A 23,503-nucleotide genomic window follows, 5' to 3' on the forward strand; every position below is an offset into this window, starting at 1 on the left:
GCAATACACAAATAACTTGCACGTCTTGTGGGCGTGCCTGAACCTGATGTCATTCATGTGGAAAGTACAGCACAGTACTTCATTTCAGTTCAGGGAAGAGAGAGAAATTATGGCTCAAGCCCTTGGCAAGAGACCCCCACCTGCTACAGGGAAACAACCGCGCTCGGAATCACAAATCAAATCCGATAAGAAAAGGAGCCGAACCAGAGTAAACATCGGCACTGCTTTTAATCGCTGGAGGCAACTGATGGACCTCAAAGAAATGAGGTTCGACTCTGAACTTGCAACATTTCTTTTCGATTGATAAGTTAGATGCTGTTAGTATTTCGCTAGAAGTTTGTTTTATATGTTTGTTCATTTGTTTTCGGGAAGTTATAACATAGAAATGTATCGAAGGCTGTTCGATAAACGTGCTAATGTTAGCGATGGCTAACCGTAGCTGCGTTTGATAATGAGCTAGCTATAACTTAACGTTACCCATTTTATTATATCATGACTAACCTGCTCTGTCTAGTCTGTTGGTCTCCATGTCCTGTTTGCTTCGTGGTTTTTCTGTGCGTGAAAAAATTGATGTGTGGCGTGAAAGCGTGTGAAAAGAGTCAATTGTGTGTGTCTCACGGTGAATGCTTGAGAGTTAGCACATTAGTTTCCAAGCAGAATAAAAGACAGGTTGATTATTGCTGTTTAGCGTTTGTATTAATCTATGATGTGTCCCTGTTTGCGTACAAGGACATACAAAATAAATTAAAAGTGATATGTGGACCAAGGTGTCTGAGATTGTTCATTTTAAGTAAAGGATCATAATATTTCGTCCACAACAATATTTAATGAGGTTAACTTATAACTCCTTGTGGTTAGTCTGCACAAGATCAACAAGCTTGTTTGCTTTGCGGCCGCTTTAAATACAAAATAAGCATTCGATCTACATTAGAGCATCTGAGCGCTCACAAATCTTTCTGCAGCGTCGTGAGCAGAGCGGCAAGAGCGATTTTTGACACTCTAGACGCCGGCGGTGTGAACGCACAGTTAGGCTTCGGCTATGGCTGTAGTGTTGTTGTGAAAGTAGGGGCGGAGCATAGAGACTATGCCGTTTCTCATTTGTTACTCTAGAGTAGACCAATTCACTTTATTGAGGCATATTGCCCCCATCTGGTATGGAATGTGGTGTAGGACTTGATTTTTTTTGCCAAACATTACAGATGGCACCTTTAAGCTATCCAATAGTTATTAAAAGACATACACAATAAGTGATTATAACATGATAGTCAAATGTGTGGGTTACATACTTTATAAATGAATATGGATGTGGCGAGTGGGGCGGGGCCGAGAGGCGTGGGAACGAGGAGTGAGGCCAGGTGTAGTGATTGGAGATGAGCTACACCTGAGCCCCACCGCTAGTATCGAGTCCCACGTAGGAGATGGAAGGATATAAAACTGGAGCGACGACCGTGAAGGACGAGAGAGGACCAGGCCTGGGACATTATTTTATGTTTGCTTTTTATTTATGCGCACCAGTCGTCCGTGAGGGGCTGGTGCGCCGTTTTGTATTTACTTTTGAATATTAAAATGAGTTTTGATTGTGCGCCGGTTCCCGCCTCCTTCTTCCCGATGAATATGGAGATTTGTGAATCGTTACAGTGGTGCCGAAACCCAGGAGAAGGAGGGACGCACTGCTGAAGATCCCTCGCCGCTGTGGTGAATCCGCGGTGCCCTCGAGCTGGCGAGGTGTGTGCCGCCATGGACGCTCGAGGCGGTGGGCTGGAGCGAGTTGCCGGGGACGGGCGAGCTCGCTGCCGACCGCCCACGACAAGGAGGGGCGGCTGCCGTCCGTGAGGGAGCGGAGGAGTCGGCGCCGTTCGCCAGGGGGCCGGAGCCTGCCGCCTCCGTGACGGAATCCGGAGGGGCAGGGAACGGGGGACTCCTGCCGCTGCCCAAAATCGGAGGAGCCGTCGCCGTCCACCGGGCGGCGGAGGAGTGTCGTGCCGTCCGCCGAGGGCCGTCCAGTGCCACCGCCGGGCACCGCGGAGGAGATCACCCAGCCGGTGGAGGGCCGAGCAGCAGTGCGTCTGGGAACCGGATTTTTTTTTTTTTTTTTCTCTCTCCCCTCTCTCGTCCTTGTCGCTCCTCCTTCCATCTCCTTTTCTCTCGCCTCGTCTGTCCTACCCCCAGGTTCCCGCAGGTCCCCGTGAGCGGTCTCCCCCGGAGGGAAGGGGGGGGGGGGGGGAGTAGAGCGCAGTCTCGGGAGTACCCCCCGGCCTGCGAGGGGCGATGGGGGTATGTGGCGAGTGGGGCGGGGCCGAGAGGCGTGGGAACGAGGAGTGAGGCCAGGTGTAGTGATTGGAGATGAGCTACACCTGAGCCCCACCGCTAGTATCGAGTCCCACGTAGGAGATGGAAGGATATAAAACTGGAGCGACGACCGTGAAGGACGAGAGAGGACCAGGCCTGGGACATTATTTTATGTTTGCTTTTTATTTATGCGCACCAGTCGTCCGTGAGGGGCTGGTGCGCCGTTTTGTATTTACTTTTGAATATTAAAATGAGTTTTGATTGTGCGCCGGTTCCCGCCTCCTTCTTCCCGATGAATATGGAGATTTGTGAATCGTTACAATGGAGTTAAGCGATGGACTGATATTCATTTATTAGTGGTTTGAGTTCATTTTGGTCCATTTATATCTAGAAAAGAGAGTTTATGTGCCATTCTCTGACATAAAGTCTTTCTATGGAGACCAGAGGTTAAAAGCCCCCCCCAGGAATTTCAGTCTGGTTCTGCTAGGTGGGGAAAGTCAATCCAAGAATCTTGAGTATTACTCTCACGGATTTACATGTGATGTCCAGCGTTGCATCTCAATTACTTGCCCCAAATTTGACAATCTCTTCTTCGAATTGAAATAGCCAATAATTGTTCTAATGGTGTTAATATTGAGAGCTGTTCTGTAAAAAAGTTGGTTGGTTGGTTATCTCGCTTCGGACTTGTGGCACGGAATGATTTATGACCTCCTGTTGCCTTTCTGAGGAATTCGGATCGTGTTTCAACCACAGTCCTGATCGACTCTTTAATTTGTCTGGTTCGGGTCTGATACGCTACATCAGAAACAATGCTCAGGTAGGCCGTGGCATTTAAATGATTCCCAACTGGCACTAAGGGGCCTAAAGTGTGCCAAGAAAACATCCCCCACACCATTCTCCACCACCACCACCAGCCTGCACAGTGGTAACAAGGCATGATAGATCCATGTGCTCATTCTGTTTACACCAAATTCTGACTTTACCATCTGAATGTCTCAACAGAAATCGAGACTCATCAAACCAGGCAACATTTTCCAGTCTTCACCTGTACAATTTTGGTGAGCTTGTGCAAATTTTAGCCTCTTTTTCCTATTTGTAGTGGAGATGAGTGGTACCCAGTGAGGTCTTCTGCTGTTGTAGCCCATCTGCCTCAAGATTGTGCGTGTTGTGGCTTCACAAATGCTTTGCTGCATAACTCTGTTGTAATGAGTGGTTATTTCAGTCAAAGTTGCTCTTCTATCAGATTGAATCAGTCAGCCCATTCTCCTCTGACCTCTAGGATCAACAAGGTATTTTGCCCGCATGACTGCCACATACTGGATGTTTTTCCCTTTTCACACCATTCTTTGTAAACCCTAGAAATGGTTGTACATGAAAATCCCAGTAACTGAGCAGATTGTGAAATACTCAGACCCGTCCGCCTGGCACCAATAACCATACCAAACTCAAAATTGCTTAAATCACCTTTCTTTCTCAATCTGACATTCAGTTTGGAGTTCAGAAGATTGTCTTGATCAGGACCACACCCCTAAATGCATTGAAGCAACTGCCATGCGAATGGTTGATTAGATAATTGCATTAATGAGAAAATGAACAGGTGTTCCTAATAATCCTTAAGTGAGTGTGTGTATATATATATATATATATATATATATATATATATATGCACACAACACTAGCTTGCTCTATTCTTTTTCTATTCTATCAGTTTTGTTTTTAAATGTATTATTATTTAAAAGCCCTTGCTATGTGTACTATATTTAAGCTAACAGAGACTTGTTATATCACTTATATATCATTGCTCTTTTGTTGTTTTTGATTGCTTCCAATGTCCTCATTTGTAAGTCGCTTTGGATAAAAGCGTCTGCTAAATGTAAATGTATTCTGTAGAGTACAGAGTGTTCACAGTAGAGATGAGAGTGTTGACTATGAGAAATAATACAAGACATGCTAAGGACTGAGAGCAATTGTGCCACACAACAGAGAGCGATGTAAATGTTTTTGGAAGGGCTGCTATTGTGGAGAGCTGATGGAGAAGGATTAAGTAGTCTGTGAGAAATCCTGAAAAACAGGAGAATTTATTACATGATGAACAATTAAAACATTGACAACAAATAGTAGACCACAACATAACTGCAGCGTCTATAACAATAAACAGAACTTTATCATTTGTTGGTAACGATGCTAAAATAGTTATTTTAGTTATTGTTCTTCTTGTAAACACCTTTAAGTGATCTAATTTGGTCACATTAAAGACTTGAGGCCGGTTGCATAAACTGCTTAGACTAGCCCTAAAAAGTTAGCCATCTAATTTGTTTTCCTTTAGACTGGTCATAGCTGTTAAAAGAAAAATAAAAGAAAAAAAAGAAAGACTGATTATCTCTTGGCTAACTGCTACTTGGTCAACTAGTTCTTAAGAACACAATGTTTACGCAACCAGCTCCTGATGTGTCACATGACAAGTTAAACTAGCGTTTGCAGACCTGCTTTTAGACAGGTGTTCAATTAAAATCAACATGGAGATAAAGGCAGACAGTGAGGTGTAAACAGATATTATGTACTGTTAGAATGGGAAGAGACGGTGATAATAAAGAATACAATAGACTCAACAAATTATCTACAAATTCTACTTACAATGGGGACAGTCTGCATAAGAGTTGAGGCAATGGCCAATGACAGAAGGAGTAAAAGCTGTAGAATTTTAACTTGAGTACGCTTGTATAATATCATATTAATTTGCTGAAATTTTATGAATGATTACTACTATGACGTAGCAAAGGGCTCGTACTGATGGGGTCATGGGGTATGTAAAAAAGTAAAAAAAAAACCATCAAATTTGGTGCAAAATGTAACTGCAAATGTAAATTTTGTCAAGCTGATCCAATGTTGTTTTCGTCAATGATGACGATAACGAAATGATTTTGTTGACGCCCCTTTTTTTATGACGATAACGTGACGATGACTAGCTAAAATGGCTCTAATGTGACTAAAACATGACTAAACGTTTTCGAGTTTTCGTTGACGAGACGGAACGAAAATGATTATAAGTCTGACATTCACAATGCATGTCATTTCTGCCTATTTTGGAGAAGCACCCGGCTGCAGCCTGCAGATCGAGGCGGGGCTGCACCTGGGGCGGGGTTGCACCATAGACAGTAAAAAAAATGGACACAGCGACCCCATTGGAACTCAATTGAGACAAGTGAATCCCATTTTTAGCGTTTTTTAGCACTTCCGTTTCTGACGCGCAGACTCAAATGAAGCTTGACGACGTCAGCAACCTGTCTGCCAGATGTAAATCTTCTAAGTGGCTGTGCGTGCAAACTGCCATCGTTAATCTTGCAGAGATGGCGAGCTTGAGCGGGGAGTTCTTTGTCGTGAGTGAGCAGGAGTAAGTATTCTGATTAATTATTTTGTATAGTATTTTAAAATGTAACGCCAGTACGCCATATTAAGTTAATTGCCTGCGAGCTTCTCCTCCTGTCTGTACGGTAATGCGACAGAAAGCCGAGTGGTTATGACGCAATCGTTAGCCTATTTTTTACAAAAACTGTTTATACGGGGCCATAATGTAACATAGAAGGTAATGGAGCCCTTTATACATTGTCGTGTATCTTTAGAAAAAAATTATTTACAAACGGAGTCTTTAAACGCCTCAGATGTAAAGTTATTCGCTGTCAAAGTGATGCCAAAATGAATGGGAGTCAATGGGAATGCTAACGCAAGTGAAGTTCTGCTAAAAGATGGCAGCCCCCACCCGACTTCAACTTCCGGTCGAGTTCCTTGCCCCCTGGGTTGCACGTACTTTTAAATGCGCACTTGAGCAGCGCAGCACACTGTTACTCCATGTTGCTTTGAGCACATCATTCTGCACCCGCGATGTGCATACGCGCTTTGTGCGCTCTGTTTTGAAGCGTTTCATATTATCATGGTTTTGCGCACTGAAAGATTATTAAAAGCCTATATTTTTTATGTTCCATATTTTATACTTAGCCTACACAATACATTTAAAATGATCATAATTTAATTGTATATTATTAGTGTAGGCTATATAAATACATACACTTAGCTCTTGATATTCATATATAATATAAAATTGTGATATTTGCTGCGGGGTGAGGGCTTCGATAACTCTCTCTTTTTTGACCATACATGTGTATGCATCCCTGAATGTTTGTGTCACTTTTATTAGACAGGGTTGTATGATGTTTGTGTTTACAAATAATATGCATCTTGTTGTTGCACTGGCAGACAAGTTGAAGCACAAGTTGTAGAGCATAAGTATGTGTTCATCAATAGCTTATATTTTGGGCACGACGTTCATTGCACTTTAGCAATTTCTCAAATAAAGCCACAATTGCCAAAGTAAGAATGTTTTTATTCCTGGCTTTTTTGGAATAAAACAGTGATTCCACTGTTACCACTTTATCTGTGTGTAATATTGTAGTAGCTCAACGTTTTTTTGCTGTTTAAACTTTAAACCATTCCTTTATTACTGTGATTACTGGTGAAAATAGGCAATGTGCTAAAAATTTCCGAGGGGCATCAATTCATGGAAAAAATATAACTTGAAATATGTGGATAAAAGGTTTCTGGCCAATGCGACCATGAAGTACAGCTTGGCAGCACTGCATCTCCATCAATGAGAAAGTCTAGTTTATTATGCAAAGCTTTTAAGGTTAACTGTTGTTTTATGAATTGCAACACTCGTTGCAACCTGTCAAACCTAAGTCCATTTCCAATACTCTTTAACCTAAATTATTTTGTTAAAGACTACTTTTTTGTTTTTTACTAAAATTGACTAAAACTTGACTAAAACCTTTTTGTGTTTTCGTCAACTAAAACTTGACTAAAACCTTTTTGTGTTTTTGTCGACTAAAACTTGACTAAAACTATCAAGTTTATAAGTGACTAAAATGTGACTAAAACTAAAAAGCATTTTTGTTCAAAAGACTAAGACTAAAACTAAAAGGGCTGCCAAAAATAACACTGAGCTGATCACACCAACACAGACGTACGATTGGAAATGTTTGCCGTTGCAGCTTTTAGTCTTCTCCGTAAACGCACAAGATTCAAATTCATCCCTCTCCACAAACAAGACGGGTTTGACAAGAATATGACAGGTCTTCCTTTGGTCTACCTTTTCAACTGAAATAATGAAAAAGGAAAATGTTTTTGTTGTTTTAATACATAGCCTTCATGTTGAGACAGTGTGTTAAAAATGATCTGTGAACAAAATATTTGAAAGGAAGGACACATTAACACATATTAACACATTAAGTAGGGATTAATTAAAGTAAATCAGTTATAACTAAATGTCTTCAACATTACCTGTGAAGTGTTGAACCTTTGATGGACTTCAGCTTCCCTGGCAACATATTCAAGTTCAGCATTGAGCTTCTAGTTCAAGTTCCCTGTTAATACTAGCAGCTTTCTGACAGAACTGATCAAAATCTGATTCTGAGTGTTGAAAACATGATGAACAAGAGAAAGGAAGAAAGAAAAATATGTGTAACTGAATTACGAATTCCAATTCAGAAAAATAGAAAAGGAAAATCATAGAACACCCACTTCCATTTGGACAATTTTCCACACACTTTTTCTATCATGCCATCCCAGTTAGTTTCCTTATTTCTTTCTTTCCTTAGATACACCCCTAAAAATGTTAACCCTTCTTTACCCCATTTAACTCCACCTAGGAGTACTGGAGGAGACTCCTCTTGCCAGTTCCTCATAATGAAACCTTCACTTTTATTCCAATAGACCCTTGCAGATGAGGCCTTTTCATAAATATTTAAGCTTTCTTTTAATGCTTCAGCATTATTTGTATTTCTTATAAAATCAGTGATATCATCTGCATAAGCAGATACTTTTATAAGCATATTTTCAGAATCTTTAACTGCAAAAACTTGTAGATTTTTTTCTCAACTGACAAAGCCCTCAAAGACGACCCAGGTGGGACTTGAACCCACAATTCCCAGCTCCGGAGGCTGATGCCTTATCCATTAGGCCACTGGGCCACATCTGTTAGTGAACCCATAGGCATTACAGAAATTCTTATCCAAAGCTGATCTGAGTGAGATTTCAGAAAATTGCCTGTTCTATGCTAATTCTCATGACTTGAACCCACAATCTTCAGCTCTTAACGTTGATGTCTTATCCGTTTGGCCACTGGATATTTTCCCACAAGTCCACACAGAGGCATTTACAGACCGTCTTATCCAAGCTGAACTGAGTGAATTTTCAGAAATTTGCCAATTTTATGATTAATCTTGTGGCTATAGTGTCATATTGACGTTATTGTCCTATAATTTCTTCCTTGCACTGCCAACATAAACACCAACCTTGAAAGATGAACCCACAATCCTCAGCTCTGAAGGCCATGCATTAGGCCACTGGGCCTTGTTCACTGGTGAACCCAGAGGCATTGACAGAGAGTCAGAAACAAACTAAACTGAAAGTGTTTTCATGAAATTGCTAGTTCTCATGTTCCGTTGGCAGTTCTATGCTAACTCTCATGTTCCTTTGTCACAGCTATTGTGTCTCTTTGCACTTATCATCCTGGTACCTGTTGCGCAGCCAACTTAAATCTAACCTCTCATTGACGACTCAGTTGGTAATTTAATTCACAACCCCCAGCTCCGAAGGTTGATGCCTTATTTATTAGACAACTGGACATTTTCTCTGATTAAGCCTGAGGTATTCATTAACATTCTGATGCGAGCTAAATTGAAAGTTATTTCAAAAAATGCTAGTTCTATGCTAATTCTTGTGTCTATAGTAGAAGTTCACCCCTGAATTTCTTTCTTGCGATGCCAGCTGAAATGCAACTCTTGAATGACAACCCAGGTGGGACTCGAACCCACAATCCTCAGCTCCGAAGGCTGATGCCTTCTCCATTAGGCCACTGGGTCTTGTTCACTGGTGAATCAAGAGGCATTGACAAACAGTCATAAACAAACTAAAAGCGATATCATGACATTACCAGTTCTATGCTAATTCTTATGTCTGCAGTGAAGATATCGTCCTTGAATTTCTGTCTTGCACTGCCAGCTTAAATGCAACTCTTGAAAGATGACCCAGGTGGGACTCGAACCCAGAGTCATTGACAGACAGTCAGAAACAAACTAAACTGAAAGCAATATCATAAAATTGCCAGTTCTATGCTAATTCTTGGGGCTATAGTGTCATATTGAAGTTATCATCCTGAAATTTCTTGCATAGCCCACTGAAATGAAAGCCCTCAAAGATGACCCGGGTGGGACTTGAACCCACAATTCCCAGCTTCGGAGGCTGATGCCTTATCCATTAGGCCACTGGCCTCGTTCACTGGTGAATCAAGTGGCAATCACACACAGTCATAATCAAACTAAAAGCAATATCATGAAATTGCCAGTTCTATTCTAATTCTTGTGTCTACAGTGAAGTTATCTTCCTTGAATTTCTTTCTTGCACTGCCAGCTTAAATGCAACGCTTGAAAGATGACCCAGGTGGTACTCGAACCCACAATCCTCATCTCCGAAGGCTGATGCCTTATCCATTAGGTCACTGGGCCTCGTTCACTGGTGAACCCAGAGGCATTGACACACAGTCATAAACAAACTGAAAGCGATATCATGACATTGGGATTCGAACCCAGAGTCATTGACAGACAGTCAGAAACAAACTAAACTGAAAGCAATTTCATGAAATTGCCTGTTCTATGCTAATTCTTGGGGCTATAGTGTCATATTGAAGTTATCATCCTGAAATTTCTTGCATAGCCCACTTAAATGAAAGCCCTCAAAGACGACCCAGGTGGGACTTGAACCCACAATTCCCAGCTCCTGAGGCTGATGCCTTATCCATTGGGCCAATGGGCCACATCTGTTAGTGAACCCAGAGGCATTACAGAAAGTCTTATCCGAAGCTGATCTGAGTGAGATTTCAGAAAATTGCCTGTTCTATGATAATTCTCATGACTTGAACCCACAATCTTCAGCTCAGTAGGTTGATGCCTTATCCGTTTGGCCACTGGGTATTTTCCAACAAGTCCACACAGAGGCATTTACAGACCGTCTTATCCATGATGAACTGAGTTTTCAGAAATTTGCCAATTTTATGATTAATCTTGTGGCTATAGTGTCATATTGACGTTATCGTCCTAGAATTTCTTCCTTGCATTGCCAACATAAACACCAACCTTGAAAGATGAGCCCACAGTCCTCAGCTCTGAAGACCCATGCATTAGGCCACTGGGCCTTGTTCACTGGTGAACCCAGAGGCATTGACAGACAGTCAGAAACAAACTAAACTGAAAGAGTTTTCATGAAATTGCTAGTTCTCATGTTCCATTGGCAGTTCTATGGTAACTCTCATGTTCCTTTGTCACAGCTATTGTGTCTCCTAGCACTTATCATCCTGGTACCTGTTGCGCAGCCAACTTAAATCTAACCTCTCATTGACGACTCAGGTGGTAATTTAATTCACAACCCCCAGCTCCGAAGGTTGATGCCTTATTTATTAGTCAACTGGACCTTTTATCTGATTAAGCCTGAGGTATTCATTAACATTCTGATGCAAGCTAAATTGAAAGTTATTTAAAAAAAATGCCAGATCTATGCTAATTCTTGTGTCTATAGTAAAAGTTCACCATTGAATTTCTTTCTTGCAATGCCAGCTGAAATGCAACTCTTGAATGATGACCCAAGTGGGACTCGAACAGCTCAGAAGGCTGATGCCTTATCCATTAAGCCACTGGGCATGGAACACTAGTGATTCAAGAGGCATTGACAGACAGTCATAAACAAACTAAAAGCAATATCATGAAATTGCCAGTTCTATTCTAATGTGAAGTTATAGTCCTTGAATTTCTTTCTTGCACTGCCAGCTTAAATGCAATGCTTGAAAGATGACCCAGGTGGGACTCGAACCCACAATCCTCAGCTCTGAAGGCTGATGCCTTATCCATTAGGCCAACTGCCTTATCCAACTGGACCTTTTCTCTGATTAAGCCTGAGGTATTCATTATCATTCTGATGCAAGCTAAATTGAAAGTTATTTCAAAAAATGCCAGTTCTATGCTAATTCTTGTGTCTATAGTAAAAGTTCACCATTGAATTTCCTTCTTACAATGCCAGCTGAAATGCAACTCTTGAATGATGACCCAAGTGGGACTCGAACCCACAATCCTCAGCTCCAAAGGCTGATGCCTTATCCATTAGGCCACTGGGCCTCGTTCACTGGTGAACCCAGAGGCATTGACACACAGTCATAAACAAACTAAAAGCAATATCATGACATCACCAGTTCTATGCTAATTCTTATGTCTACAGTGAAGTTATCGTCCATGAATTTCTGTCTTGCACTGCCAGCTTAAATGCAACTCTTGAAAGATGACCCAGGTGGGATTCGAACCCAGAGTCATTGACAGACAGTCAGAAACAAACTAAACTGAAAGCAATATCATAAAATTTCCAGTTCTATGCTAATTCTTGGGGCTATAGTGTCATATTGAAGTTATCATCCTGAAATTTCTTGCATAGCCCACTTAAATGAAAGCCCTCAAAGATGACACAGGTGGGACTTGAACCCACAATTCCCAGCTCTGGAGGCTGATGCCTTATCCATTAGGCCACTGGGCCTCGTTCACTGATGAATCAAGAGGCATTGACACACAGTCATAAACAAACTAAAAGCAATATCATGAAATTGCCAGTTCTATTCTAATTCTTGTGTCTACAGTGAAGTTATCGTCCTTGAATTTCTTTCTTGCACTGCCAGCTGAAATGCAACGCTTGAAAGGTGACCAGGTGGGACTCGAACCCACAATCCTCAGCACCGAAGGCTGATGCTTTATCCATTAGGCCACTGGGCCCTGTACACTGGTGAACCCAGAGGCATTGACACACAGTCATAAACAAACTAAAAGCGATATCATGACATTGGGATTCGAACCCAGAGTCATTGACAGACAGTCAGAAACAAACTAAACTGAAAGCAATATCATGAAATTGCCAGTTCTAAGCTAATTCTTGGGGCTATAGTGTCATATTGAAGTTATCATCCTGAAATTTCTTGCATAGCCCACTTAAATGAAAGCCCTCGAAGACGACCCAGGTGGCACTTGAACCCACAATTCCCAGCTCCTGAGGCTGATGCCTTATCCATTAGGCCAATGGGCCACATCTGTTAGTGAACCCAGAGGCATTACAGAAAGTCTTATCCGAAGCTGATCTGAGTGAGATTTCAGAAAATTGCCTGTTCTATGATAATTCTCATGACTTGAACCCACAATCTTCAGCTCTGAAGGTTGATGCCTTATCCGTTTGGCCACTGGGTATTTTCCAACAAGTCCACACAGAGGCATTTACAGGCCGTCTTATCCAAGCTGAACTGAGTGAGTTTTCAGAAATTTGCCAATTTTATGATTAATCTTGTGGCTATAGTGTCATATTGACGTCATCGTCCTAGAATTTCTTCCTTGCACTGCCAACATAAACACCAACCTTGAAAGATGAACCCACAATCCTCAGCTCTGAAGACCCATGCATTAGGCCACTGGGCCTTGTTCACTGGTGAACCCAGAGGCATTGACAGACAGTCAGAAACAAACCAAAATGAAAGAGTTTTCATGAAATTGCTAGTTCTCATGTTCCGTTGGCAGTTCTATGCTAACTCTCACGTTCCTTTGTCACAGCTATTGTGTCTCCTTGCACTTATCATCCTGGTACCTGTTGCGCAGCCAACTTAAATTTAACCTCTCATTGACGACTCAGGTGGTAATTTAATTCACAACCCCCAGCTCCGAAGGTTGATGCCTTATTTATTAGACAACTGGACCTTTTCTCTGATTAAGCCTGAGGTATTCATTAACATTCTGATGCAAGCTAAATTGAAAGTTATTTCAAAAAATGCCAGTTCTATGCTAATTCTTGTGTCTATAGTAAAAGTTCACCATTGAATTTCTTTCTTGCAATGCCAGCTGAAATGCAACTCTTGAATGATGACCCAAGTGGGACTCGAACAGCTCAGAAGGCTGATGCCTTATCCATTAGGCCAACTGCCTTATCCAACTGGACCTTTTCTCTGATTAAGCCTGAGGTATTCATTATCATTCTGATGCAAGCTAAATTGAAAGTTATTTCAAAAAATGCCAGTTCTATGCTAATTCTTGTGTCTATAGTAAAAGTTCACCATTGAATTTCCTTCTTACAATGCCAGCTGAAATGCAACTCTTGAATGATGACCCAAGTGGGACTCGAACCCACAATCCTCAGCTCCGAAGGCTGATGCCTTCTCCATTAGGCCGATGCCTTCTCCATTAGGCCACTGGGCCTGATTCACTTGTAAATCAAGAGGCATTGACAGACAGTCATAAACAAACTAAAAGCAATATCATGAAATTGCCAGTTCTATTCTAATTCTTGTGTCTACAGTGAAGTTATCATCCTTGAATTTCTTTCTTGCACTGCCAGCTTTAAATGCAATGCTTGAAAGATGAACCAGGTGGGACTCGAACCCACAATCCTCAGCTCCGAAGGCTGATGCCTTATCCATTAGGCCACTGGGCCTCTTTCACTGGTGAACCCAGAGGCATTGACACACAGTCATAAACAAACTAAAAGCAATATCATGACATCACCAGTTCTATGCTAATTCTTATGTCTACAGTGAAGTTATCGTCCATGAATTTCTGTCTTGCACTGCCAGCTTAAATGCAACTCTTGAAAGATGACCCAGGTGGGATTCGAACCCAGAGTCATTGACAGACAGTCAGAAACAAACTAAACTGAAAGCAATATCATAAAATTTCCAGTTCTATGCTAATTCTTGGGGCTATAGTGTCATATTGAAGTTATCATCCTGAAATTTCTTGCATAGCCCACTTAAATGAAAGCCCTCAAAGATGACACAGGTGGGACTTGAACCCACAATTCCCAGCTCTGGAGGCTGATGCCTTATCCATTAGGCCACTGGGCCTCGTTCACTGATGAATCAAGAGGCATTGACACACAGTCATAAACAAGCTAAAAGCAATATCATGAAATTGCCAGTTCTATTCTAATTCTTGTGTCTACAGTGAAGTTATCGTCCTTGAATTTCTTTCTTGCACTGCCAGCTGAAATGCAACGCTTGAAAGGTGACCCAGGTGGGACTCGAACCCACAATCCTCAGCACCGAAGGCTGATGCTTTATCCATTAGGCCACTGGGCCCTGTACACTGGTGAACCCAGAGGCATTGACACACAGTCATAAACAAACTAAAAGCGATATCATGACATTGGGATTCGAACCCAGAGTCATTGACAGACAGTCAGAAACAAACTAAACTGAAAGCAATATCATGAAATTGCCAGTTCTAAGCTAATTCTTGGGGCTATAGTGTCATATTGAAGTTATCATCCTGAAATTTCTTGCATAGCCCACTTAAATGAAAGCCCTCGAAGACGACCCAGGTGGCACTTGAACCCACAATTCCCAGCTCCTGAGGCTGATGCCTTATCCATTAGGCCAATGGGCCACATCTGTTAGTGAACCCAGAGGCATTACAGAAAGTCTTATCCGAAGCTGATCTGAGTGAGATTTCAGAAAATTGCCTGTTCTATGATAATTCTCATGACTTGAACCCACAATCTTCAGCTCTGAAGGTTGATGCCTTATCCGTTTGGCCACTGGGTATTTTCCAACAAGTCCACACAGAGGCATTTACAGGCCGTCTTATCCAAGCTGAACTGAGTGAGTTTTCAGAAATTTGCCAATTTTATGATTAATCTTGTGGCTATAGTGTCATATTGACGTCATCGTCCTAGAATTTCTTCCTTGCACTGCCAACATAAACACCAACCTTGAAAGATGAACCCACAATCCTCAGCTCTGAAGACCCATGCATTAGGCCACTGGGCCTTGTTCACTGGTGAACCCAGAGGCATTGACAGACAGTCAGAAACAAACCAAAATGAAAGAGTTTTCATGAAATTGCTAGTTCTCATGTTCCGTTGGCAGTTCTATGCTAACTCTCACGTTCCTTTGTCACAGCTATTGTGTCTCCTTGCACTTATCATCCTGGTACCTGTTGCGCAGCCAACTTAAATTTAACCTCTCATTGACGACTCAGGTGGTAATTTAATTCACAACCCCCAGCTCCGAAGGTTGATGCCTTATTTATTAGACAACTGGACCTTTTCTCTGATTAAGCCTGAGGTATTCATTAACATTCTGATGCAAGCTAAATTGAAAGTTATTTCAAAAAATGCCAGTTCTATGCTAATTCTTGTGTCTATAGTAAAAGTTCACCATTGAATTTCCTTCTTACAATGCCAGCTGAAATGCAACTCTTGAATGATGACCCAAGTGGGACTCGAACCCACAATCCTCAGCTCCGAAGGCTGATGCCTTCTCCATTAGGCCACTGGGCCTGGTTCACTGGTAAATCAAGAGGCATTGACAGACAGTCATAAACAAACTAAAAGCAATATCATGAAATTGCCAGTTCTATTCTAATTCTTGTGTCTACAGTGAAGTTACCGTCCTTGAATTTCTTTCTTGCACTGCCAGCTTAAATGCAATGCTTGAAAGATGACCCAGGTGGGACTCGAACCCACAATCCTCAGCTCCGAAGGCTGATGCCTTATCCATTAGGCCACTGGACCTCGTACACTGGTGAACCCAGAGGCATTGACACACAGTCATAAACAAACTAAAAGCAATATCATGACATCACCAGTTCTATGCTAATTCTTGTGTCTACAGTGAAGTTAACGTCCATGAATTTCTGTCTTGCACTGCCAGCTTAAATGCAACTCTTGAAAGATGACCCAGGTGGGATTCGAACCCAGAGTCATTGACAGACAGTCAGAAACAAACTAAACTGAAAGCAATATCATGAAATTGCCAGTTCTATGCTAATTCTTGGGGCTATAGTGTCATATTGAAGTTATCATCCTGAAATTTCTTGCATAGCCCACTTAAATGAAAGCCCTCAAAGACGACCCAGGTGGCACTTGAACCCACAATTCCCAGCTCCTGAGGCTGATGCCTTATCCATTAGGCCAATGGGCCACATCTGTTAGTGAACCCAGAGGCATTACAGAAAGTCTTATCCGAAGCTGATCTGAGTGAGATTTCAGAAAATTGCCTGTTCTATGATAATTCTCATGACTTGAACCCACAATCTTCAAATCTGAAGGTTGATGCCTTATCCGTTTGGCCACTGGGTATTTTCCAACAAGTCCACACAGAGGCATTTACAGGCCGTCTTATCCAAGCTGAACTGAGTGAGTTTTCAGAAATTTGCCAATTTTATGATTAATCTTGTGGCTATAGTGTCATATTGACGTCATCGTCCTAGAATTTCTTCCTTGCACTGCCAACATAAACACCAACCTTGAAAGATGAACCCACAATCCTCAGCTCTGAAGACCCATGCATTAGGCCACTGGGCCTTGTTCACTGGTGAACCCAGAGGCATTGACAGACAGTCAGAAACAAACCAAAATGAAAGAGTTTTCATGAAATTGCTAGTTCTCATGTTCCGTTGGCAGTTCTATGCTAACTCTCACGTTCCTTTGTCACAGCTATTGTGTCTCCTTGCACTTATCATCCTGGTACCTGTTGCGCAGCCAACTTAAATCTAACCTCTCATTGACGACTCAGGTGGTAATTTAATTCACAACCCCCAGCTCTGAAGGTTGATGCCTTATTTATTAGACAACTGGACCTTTTCTCTGATTAAGCCTAAGGTATTCATTAACATTCTGATGCAAGCTAAATTGAAAGTTATTTCAAAAAATGCCAGTTCTATGCTAATTCTTGTGTCTATAGTAAAAGTTCACCATTGAATTTCTTTCTTGCAATGCCAGCTGAAATGCAACTCTTGAATGATGACCCAAGTGGGACTTGAACCCACAATCCTCAGCTCAGAAGGCTGATGCCTTATCCATTAAGCCACTGGGCATGGATCGCTAGTGAATCAAGAGGCATTGACAGACAGTCATAAACAAACTAAAAGCAATATCATGAAATTGCCAGTTCTATTCTAATGTCTACAGTGAAGTTATAGTCCTTGAATTTCTTTCTTACACTGCCAGCTTAAATGCAATGCTTGAAAGATGACCCAGGTGGGAGTCGAACCCACAATCCTCAGCTCCGAAGGCTGATGCCTTATCCATTAGGCCACTGGGCCTCGTTCACTGGTGAATCAAGTGGCAATGACACACAGTCATAAACAAACTAAAAGCAATATCATGAAATTGCCAGTTCTATTCTAATTCTTGTGTCTACAGTGAAGTTATCTTCCTTGAATTTCTTTCTTGCACTGCCAGCTTAAATGCAACGCTTGAAAGATGACCCAGGTGGGACTCGAACCCACAAACCTCATCTCCGAAGGCTGATGCCTTATCCATTAGGTCACTGGGCCTCGTTCACTGGTGAACCCAGAGGCATTGACACACAGTCATAAACAAACTAAAAGCGATATCATGACATTGGGATTCGAACCCAGAGTCATTGACAGACAGTCAGAAACAAACTAAACTGAAAGCAATTTCATGAAATTGCCTGTTCTATGCTAATTCTTGGGGCTATAGTGTCATATTGAAGTTATCATCCTGAAATTTCTTGCATAGCCCACTTAAATGAAAGCCCTCAAAGTCGACCCAGGTGGGACTTGAACCCACAATTCCCAGCTCCTGAGGCTGATGCCTTATCCATTAGGCCAATGGGCCACATCTGTTAGTGAACCCAGAGGCATTACAGAAAGTCTTATCCGAAGCTGATCTGAGTGAGATTTCAGAAAATTGCCTGTTCTATGATAATTCTCATGACTTGAACCCACAATCTTCAGCTCAGAAGGTTGATGCCTTATCCGTTTAGCCACTGGGTATTTTCCAACAAGTCCACACAGAGGCATTTACAGACCGTCTTATCCATGATGAACTGAGTTTTCAGAAATTTGCCAATTTTATGATTAATCTTGTGGCTATAGTGTCATATTGACGTTATAGTCCTAGAATTTCTTCCTTGCATTGCCAACATAAACACCAACCTTGAAAGATGAGCCCACAATCCTCAGCTCTGAAGACCCATGCATTAGGCCACTGGGCCTTGTTCACTGGTGAACCCAGAGGCATTGACAGACAGTCAGAAACAAACTAAACTGAAAGAGTTTTCATGAAATTGCTAGTTCTCATGTTCCATTGGCAGTTCTATGCTAACTCTCATGTTCCTTTGTCACAGCTATTGTGTCTCCTAGCACTTATCATCCTGGTACCTGTTGCGCAGCCAACTTAAATCTAACCTCTCATTGACGACTCAGGTGGTAATTTAATTCACAACCCCCAGCTCCGAAGGTTGATGCCTTATTTATTAGTCAACTGGACCTTTTATCTGATTAAGCCTGATGTATTCATTAACATTCTGATGCAAGCTAAATTGAAAGTTATTTTAAAAAATGCCAGATCTATGCTAATTCTTGTGTCTATAGTAAAAGTTCACAATTGAATTTCTTTCTTGCAATGCCAGCTGAAATGCAACTCTTGAATGATGACCCAAGTGGGACTCGAACCCACAATCCTCAGCTCAGAAGGCTGATGCCTTATCCATTAAGCCACTGGGCATGGATCACTGGTGATTCAAGGGGCATTGACACACAGTCATAAACAAACTAAAAGCAATATCATGACATCACCAGTTCTATGCTAATTCTTATGTCTACAGTGAAGTTATCGTCCATGAATTTCTGTCTTGCACTGCCAGCTTAAATGCAACTCTTGAAAGATGACCCAGGTGGGATTCGAACCCAGAGTCATTGACAGACAGTCAGAAACAAACTAAACTGAAAGCAATATCATAAAATTTCCAGTTCTATGCTAATTCTTGGGGCTATAGTGTCATATTGAAGTTATCATCCTGAAATTTCTTGCATAGCCCACTTAAATGAAAGCCCTCAAAGATGACACAGGTGGGACTTGAACCCACAATTCCCAGCTCTGGAGGCTGATGCCTTATCCATTAGGCCACTGGGCCTCGTTCACTGATGAATCAAGAGGCATTGACACACAGTCATAAACAAACTAAAAGCAATATCATGAAATTGCCAGTTCTATTCTAATTCTTGTGTCTACAGTGAAGTTATCGTCCTTGAATTTCTTTCTTGCACTGCCAGCTGAAATGCAACGCTTGAAAGGTGACCAGGTGGGACTCGAACCCACAATCCTCAGCACCGAAGGCTGATGCTTTATCCATTAGGCCACTGGGCCCTGTACACTGGTGAACCCAGAGGCATTGACACACAGTCATAAACAAACTAAAAGCGATATCATGACATTGGGATTCGAACCCAGAGTCATTGACAGACAGTCAGAAACAAACTAAACTGAAAGCAATATCATGAAATTGCCAGTTCTAAGCTAATTCTTGGGGCTATAGTGTCATATTGAAGTTATCATCCTGAAATTTCTTGCATAGCCCACTTAAATGAAAGCCCTCGAAGACGACCCAGGTGGCACTTGAACCCACAATTCCCAGCTCCTGAGGCTGATGCCTTATCCATTAGGCCAATGGGCCACATCTGTTAGTGAACCCAGAGGCATTACAGAAAGTCTTATCCGAAGCTGATCTGAGTGAGATTTCAGAAAATTGCCTGTTCTATGATAATTCTCATGACTTGAACCCACAATCTTCAGCTCTGAAGGTTGATGCCTTATCCGTTTGGCCACTGGGTATTTTCCAACAAGTCCACACAGAGGCATTTACAGGCCGTCTTATCCAAGCTGAACTGAGTGAGTTTTCAGAAATTTGCCAATTTTATGATTAATCTTGTGGCTATAGTGTCATATTGACGTCATCGTCCTAGAATTTCTTCCTTGCACTGCCAACATAAACACCAACCTTGAAAGATGAACCCACAATCCTCAGCTCTGAAGACCCATGCATTAGGCCACTGGGCCTTGTTCACTGGTGAACCCAGAGGCATTGACAGACAGTCAGAAACAAACCAAAATGAAAGAGTTTTCATGAAATTGCTAGTTCTCATGTTCCGTTGGCAGTTCTATGCTAACTCTCACGTTCCTTTGTCACAGCTATTGTGTCTCCTTGCACTTATCATCCTGGTACCTGTTGCGCAGCCAACTTAAATTTAACCTCTCATTGACGACTCAGGTGGTAATTTAATTCACAACCCCCAGCTCCGAAGGTTGATGCCTTATTTATTAGACAACTGGACCTTTTCTCTGATTAAGCCTGAGGTATTCATTAACATTCTGATGCAAGCTAAATTGAAAGTTATTTCAAAAAATGCCAGTTCTATGCTAATTCTTGTGTCTATAGTAAAAGTTCACCATTGAATTTCTTTCTTGCAATGCCAGCTGAAATGCAACTCTTGAATGATGACCCAAGTGGGACTCGAACAGCTCAGAAGGCTGATGCCTTATCCATTAAGCCACTGGGCATGGAACACTAGTGATTCAAGAGGCATTGACAGACAGTCATAAACAAACTAAAAGCAATATCATGAAATTGCCAGTTCTATTCTAATGTGAAGTTATAGTCCTTGAATTTCTTTCTTGCACTGCCAGCTTAAATGCAATGCTTGAAAGATGACCCAGGTGGGACTCGAACCCACAATCCTCAGCTCTGAAGGCTGATGCCTTATCCATTAGGCCAACTGCCTTATCCAACTGGACCTTTTCTCTGATTAAGCCTGAGGTATTCATTATCATTCTGATGCAAGCTAAATTGAAAGTTATTTCAAAAAATGCCAGTTCTATGCTAATTCTTGTGTCTATAGTAAAAGTTCACCATTGAATTTCCTTCTTACAATGCCAGCTGAAATGCAACTCTTGAATGATGACCCAAGTGGGACTCGAACCCACAATCCTCAGCTCCGAAGGCTGATGCCTTCTCCATTAGGCCACTGGTCCTGATTCACTTGTAAATCAAGAGGCATTGACAGACAGTCATAAACAAACTAAAAGCAATATCATGAAATTGCCAGTTCTATTCTAATTCTTGTGTCTACAGTGAAGTTATCATCCTTGAATTTCTTTCTTGCACTGCCAGCTTTAAATGCAATGCTTGAAAGATGAACCAGGTGGGACTCGAACCCACAATCCTCAGCTCCGAAGGCTGATGCCTTATCCATTAGGCCACTGGGCCTCTTTCACTGGTGAACCCAGAGGCATTGACACACAGTCATAAACAAACTAAAAGCAATATCATGACATCACCAGTTCTATGCTAATTCTTATGTCTACAGTGAAGTTATCGTCCATGAATTTCTGTCTTGCACTGCCAGCTTAAATGCAACTCTTGAAAGATGACCCAGGTGGGATTCGAACCCAGAGTCATTGACAGACAGTCAGAAACAAACTAAACTGAAAGCAATATCATAAAATTTCCAGTTCTATGCTAATTCTTGGGGCTATAGTGTCATATTGAAGTTATCATCCTGAAATTTCTTGCATAGCCCACTTAAATGAAAGCCCTCAAAGATGACACAGGTGGGACTTGAACCCACAATTCCCAGCTCTGGAGGCTGATGCCTTATCCATTAGGCCACTGGGCCTCGTTCACTGATGAATCAAGAGGCATTGACACACAGTCATAAACAAGCTAAAAGCAATATCATGAAATTGCCAGTTCTATTCTAATTCTTGTGTCTACAGTGAAGTTATCGTCCTTGAATTTCTTTCTTGCACTGCCAGCTGAAATGCAACGCTTGAAAGGTGACCCAGGTGGGACTCGAACCCACAATCCTCAGCACCGAAGGCTGATGCTTTATCCATTAGGCCACTGGGCCCTGTACACTGGTGAACCCAGAGGCATTGACACACAGTCATAAACAAACTAAAAGCAATATCATGACATTGGGATTCGAACCCAGAGTCATTGACAGACAGTCAGAAACAAACTAAACTGAAAGCAATATCATGAAATTGCCAGTTCTAAGCTAATTCTTGGGGCTATAGTGTCATATTGAAGTTATCATCCTGAAATTTCTTGCATAGCCCACTTAAATGAAAGCCCTCGAAGACGACCCAGGTGGCACTTGAACCCACAATTCCCAGCTCCTGAGGCTGATGCCTTATCCATTAGGCCAATGGGCCACATCTGTTAGTGAACCCAGAGGCATTACAGAAAGTCTTATCCGAAGCTGATCTGAGTGAGATTTCAGAAAATTGCCTGTTCTATGATAATTCTCATGACTTGAACCCACAATCTTCAGCTCTGAAGGTTGATGCCTTATCCGTTTGGCCACTGGGTATTTTCCAACAAGTCCACACAGAGGCATTTACAGGCCGTCTTATCCAAGCTGAACTGAGTGAGTTTTCAGAAATTTGCCAATTTTATGATTAATCTTGTGGCTATAGTGTCATATTGACGTCATCGTCCTAGAATTTCTTCCTTGCACTGCCAACATAAACACCAACCTTGAAAGATGAACCCACAATCCTCAGCTCTGAAGACCCATGCATTAGGCCACTGGGCCTTGTTCACTGGTGAACCCAGAGGCATTGACAGACAGTCAGAAACAAACCAAAATGAAAGAGTTTTCATGAAATTGCTAGTTCTCATGTTCCGTTGGCAGTTCTATGCTAACTCTCACGTTCCTTTGTCACAGCTATTGTGTCTCCTTGCACTTATCATCCTGGTACCTGTTGCGCAGCCAACTTAAATTTAACCTCTCATTGACGACTCAGGTGGTAATTTAATTCACAACCCCCAGCTCCGAAGGTTGATGCCTTATTTATTAGACAACTGGACCTTTTCTCTGATTAAGCCTGAGGTATTCATTAACATTCTGATGCAAGCTAAATTGAAAGTTATTTCAAAAAATGCCAGTTCTATGCTAATTCTTGTGTCTATAGTAAAAGTTCACCATTGAATTTCCTTCTTACAATGCCAGCTGAAATGCAACTCTTGAATGATGACCCAAGTGGGACTCGAACCCACAATCCTCAGCTCCGAAGGCTGATGCCTTCTCCATTAGGCCACTGGGCCTGGTTCACTGGTAAATCAAGAGGCATTGACAGACAGTCATAAACAAACTAAAAGCAATATCATGAAATTGCCAGTTCTATTCTAATTCTTGTGTCTACAGTGAAGTTACCGTCCTTGAATTTCTTTCTTGCACTGCCAGCTTAAATGCAATGCTTGAAAGATGACCCAGGTGGGACTCGAACCCACAATCCTCAGCTCCGAAGGCTGATGCCTTATCCATTAGGCCACTGGACC

The 23,503-nt window shown here is 41.9% G+C and overlaps 15 non-coding genes across 15 annotated transcripts; all 15 read right to left on the minus strand.

The window, feature by feature from the left end:
• Positions 1-8,236: 8,236 nt before the first annotated feature.
• trnar-ccg (transfer RNA arginine (anticodon CCG)) lies at positions 8,237-8,309 on the minus strand. Its single transcript has one exon. It is a non-coding gene; the product is annotated as a tRNA-Arg (tRNA).
• An 821-nt stretch (positions 8,310-9,130) lies between these two features.
• Positions 9,131-9,203, minus strand: trnar-ucg (transfer RNA arginine (anticodon UCG)). Its single transcript has one exon. It is a non-coding gene; the product is annotated as a tRNA-Arg (tRNA).
• Positions 9,204-11,431: 2,228 nt separating this feature from the next.
• On the minus strand, positions 11,432-11,504 carry trnaq-uug (transfer RNA glutamine (anticodon UUG)). Its single transcript has one exon. It is a non-coding gene; the product is annotated as a tRNA-Gln (tRNA).
• A 336-nt stretch (positions 11,505-11,840) lies between these two features.
• Positions 11,841-11,913, minus strand: trnaw-cca (transfer RNA tryptophan (anticodon CCA)). The gene has a single exon. It is a non-coding gene; the product is annotated as a tRNA-Trp (tRNA).
• A 1,601-nt stretch (positions 11,914-13,514) lies between these two features.
• On the minus strand, positions 13,515-13,607 carry trnai-aau (transfer RNA isoleucine (anticodon AAU)). Its single transcript has 2 exons — positions 13,571-13,607; positions 13,515-13,550 (listed from the first exon to the last, which is right to left on the minus strand). It is a non-coding gene; the product is annotated as a tRNA-Ile (tRNA).
• Positions 13,608-14,178: 571 nt separating this feature from the next.
• On the minus strand, positions 14,179-14,251 carry trnaw-cca (transfer RNA tryptophan (anticodon CCA)). The gene has a single exon. It is a non-coding gene; the product is annotated as a tRNA-Trp (tRNA).
• Positions 14,252-15,614: 1,363 nt separating this feature from the next.
• Positions 15,615-15,687, minus strand: trnar-ucg (transfer RNA arginine (anticodon UCG)). The gene has a single exon. It is a non-coding gene; the product is annotated as a tRNA-Arg (tRNA).
• Positions 15,688-15,848: 161 nt separating this feature from the next.
• On the minus strand, positions 15,849-15,921 carry trnar-ucg (transfer RNA arginine (anticodon UCG)). The gene has a single exon. It is a non-coding gene; the product is annotated as a tRNA-Arg (tRNA).
• A 1,231-nt stretch (positions 15,922-17,152) lies between these two features.
• On the minus strand, positions 17,153-17,225 carry trnar-ucu (transfer RNA arginine (anticodon UCU)). Its single transcript has one exon. It is a non-coding gene; the product is annotated as a tRNA-Arg (tRNA).
• A 155-nt stretch (positions 17,226-17,380) lies between these two features.
• Positions 17,381-17,453, minus strand: trnar-ucg (transfer RNA arginine (anticodon UCG)). Its single transcript has one exon. It is a non-coding gene; the product is annotated as a tRNA-Arg (tRNA).
• A 1,359-nt stretch (positions 17,454-18,812) lies between these two features.
• On the minus strand, positions 18,813-18,885 carry trnar-ucu (transfer RNA arginine (anticodon UCU)). Its single transcript has one exon. It is a non-coding gene; the product is annotated as a tRNA-Arg (tRNA).
• Positions 18,886-19,221: 336 nt separating this feature from the next.
• trnaw-cca (transfer RNA tryptophan (anticodon CCA)) lies at positions 19,222-19,294 on the minus strand. Its single transcript has one exon. It is a non-coding gene; the product is annotated as a tRNA-Trp (tRNA).
• A 2,466-nt stretch (positions 19,295-21,760) lies between these two features.
• On the minus strand, positions 21,761-21,833 carry trnaw-cca (transfer RNA tryptophan (anticodon CCA)). The gene has a single exon. It is a non-coding gene; the product is annotated as a tRNA-Trp (tRNA).
• A 1,363-nt stretch (positions 21,834-23,196) lies between these two features.
• On the minus strand, positions 23,197-23,269 carry trnar-ucg (transfer RNA arginine (anticodon UCG)). Its single transcript has one exon. It is a non-coding gene; the product is annotated as a tRNA-Arg (tRNA).
• Positions 23,270-23,430: 161 nt separating this feature from the next.
• trnar-ucg (transfer RNA arginine (anticodon UCG)) lies at positions 23,431-23,503 on the minus strand. The gene has a single exon. It is a non-coding gene; the product is annotated as a tRNA-Arg (tRNA).

This window comes from Carassius gibelio, chromosome B1 (genome assembly GCF_023724105.1).
Source record: "Carassius gibelio isolate Cgi1373 ecotype wild population from Czech Republic chromosome B1, carGib1.2-hapl.c, whole genome shotgun sequence".
Taxonomy (NCBI): domain Eukaryota; kingdom Metazoa; phylum Chordata; class Actinopteri; order Cypriniformes; family Cyprinidae; genus Carassius; species Carassius gibelio.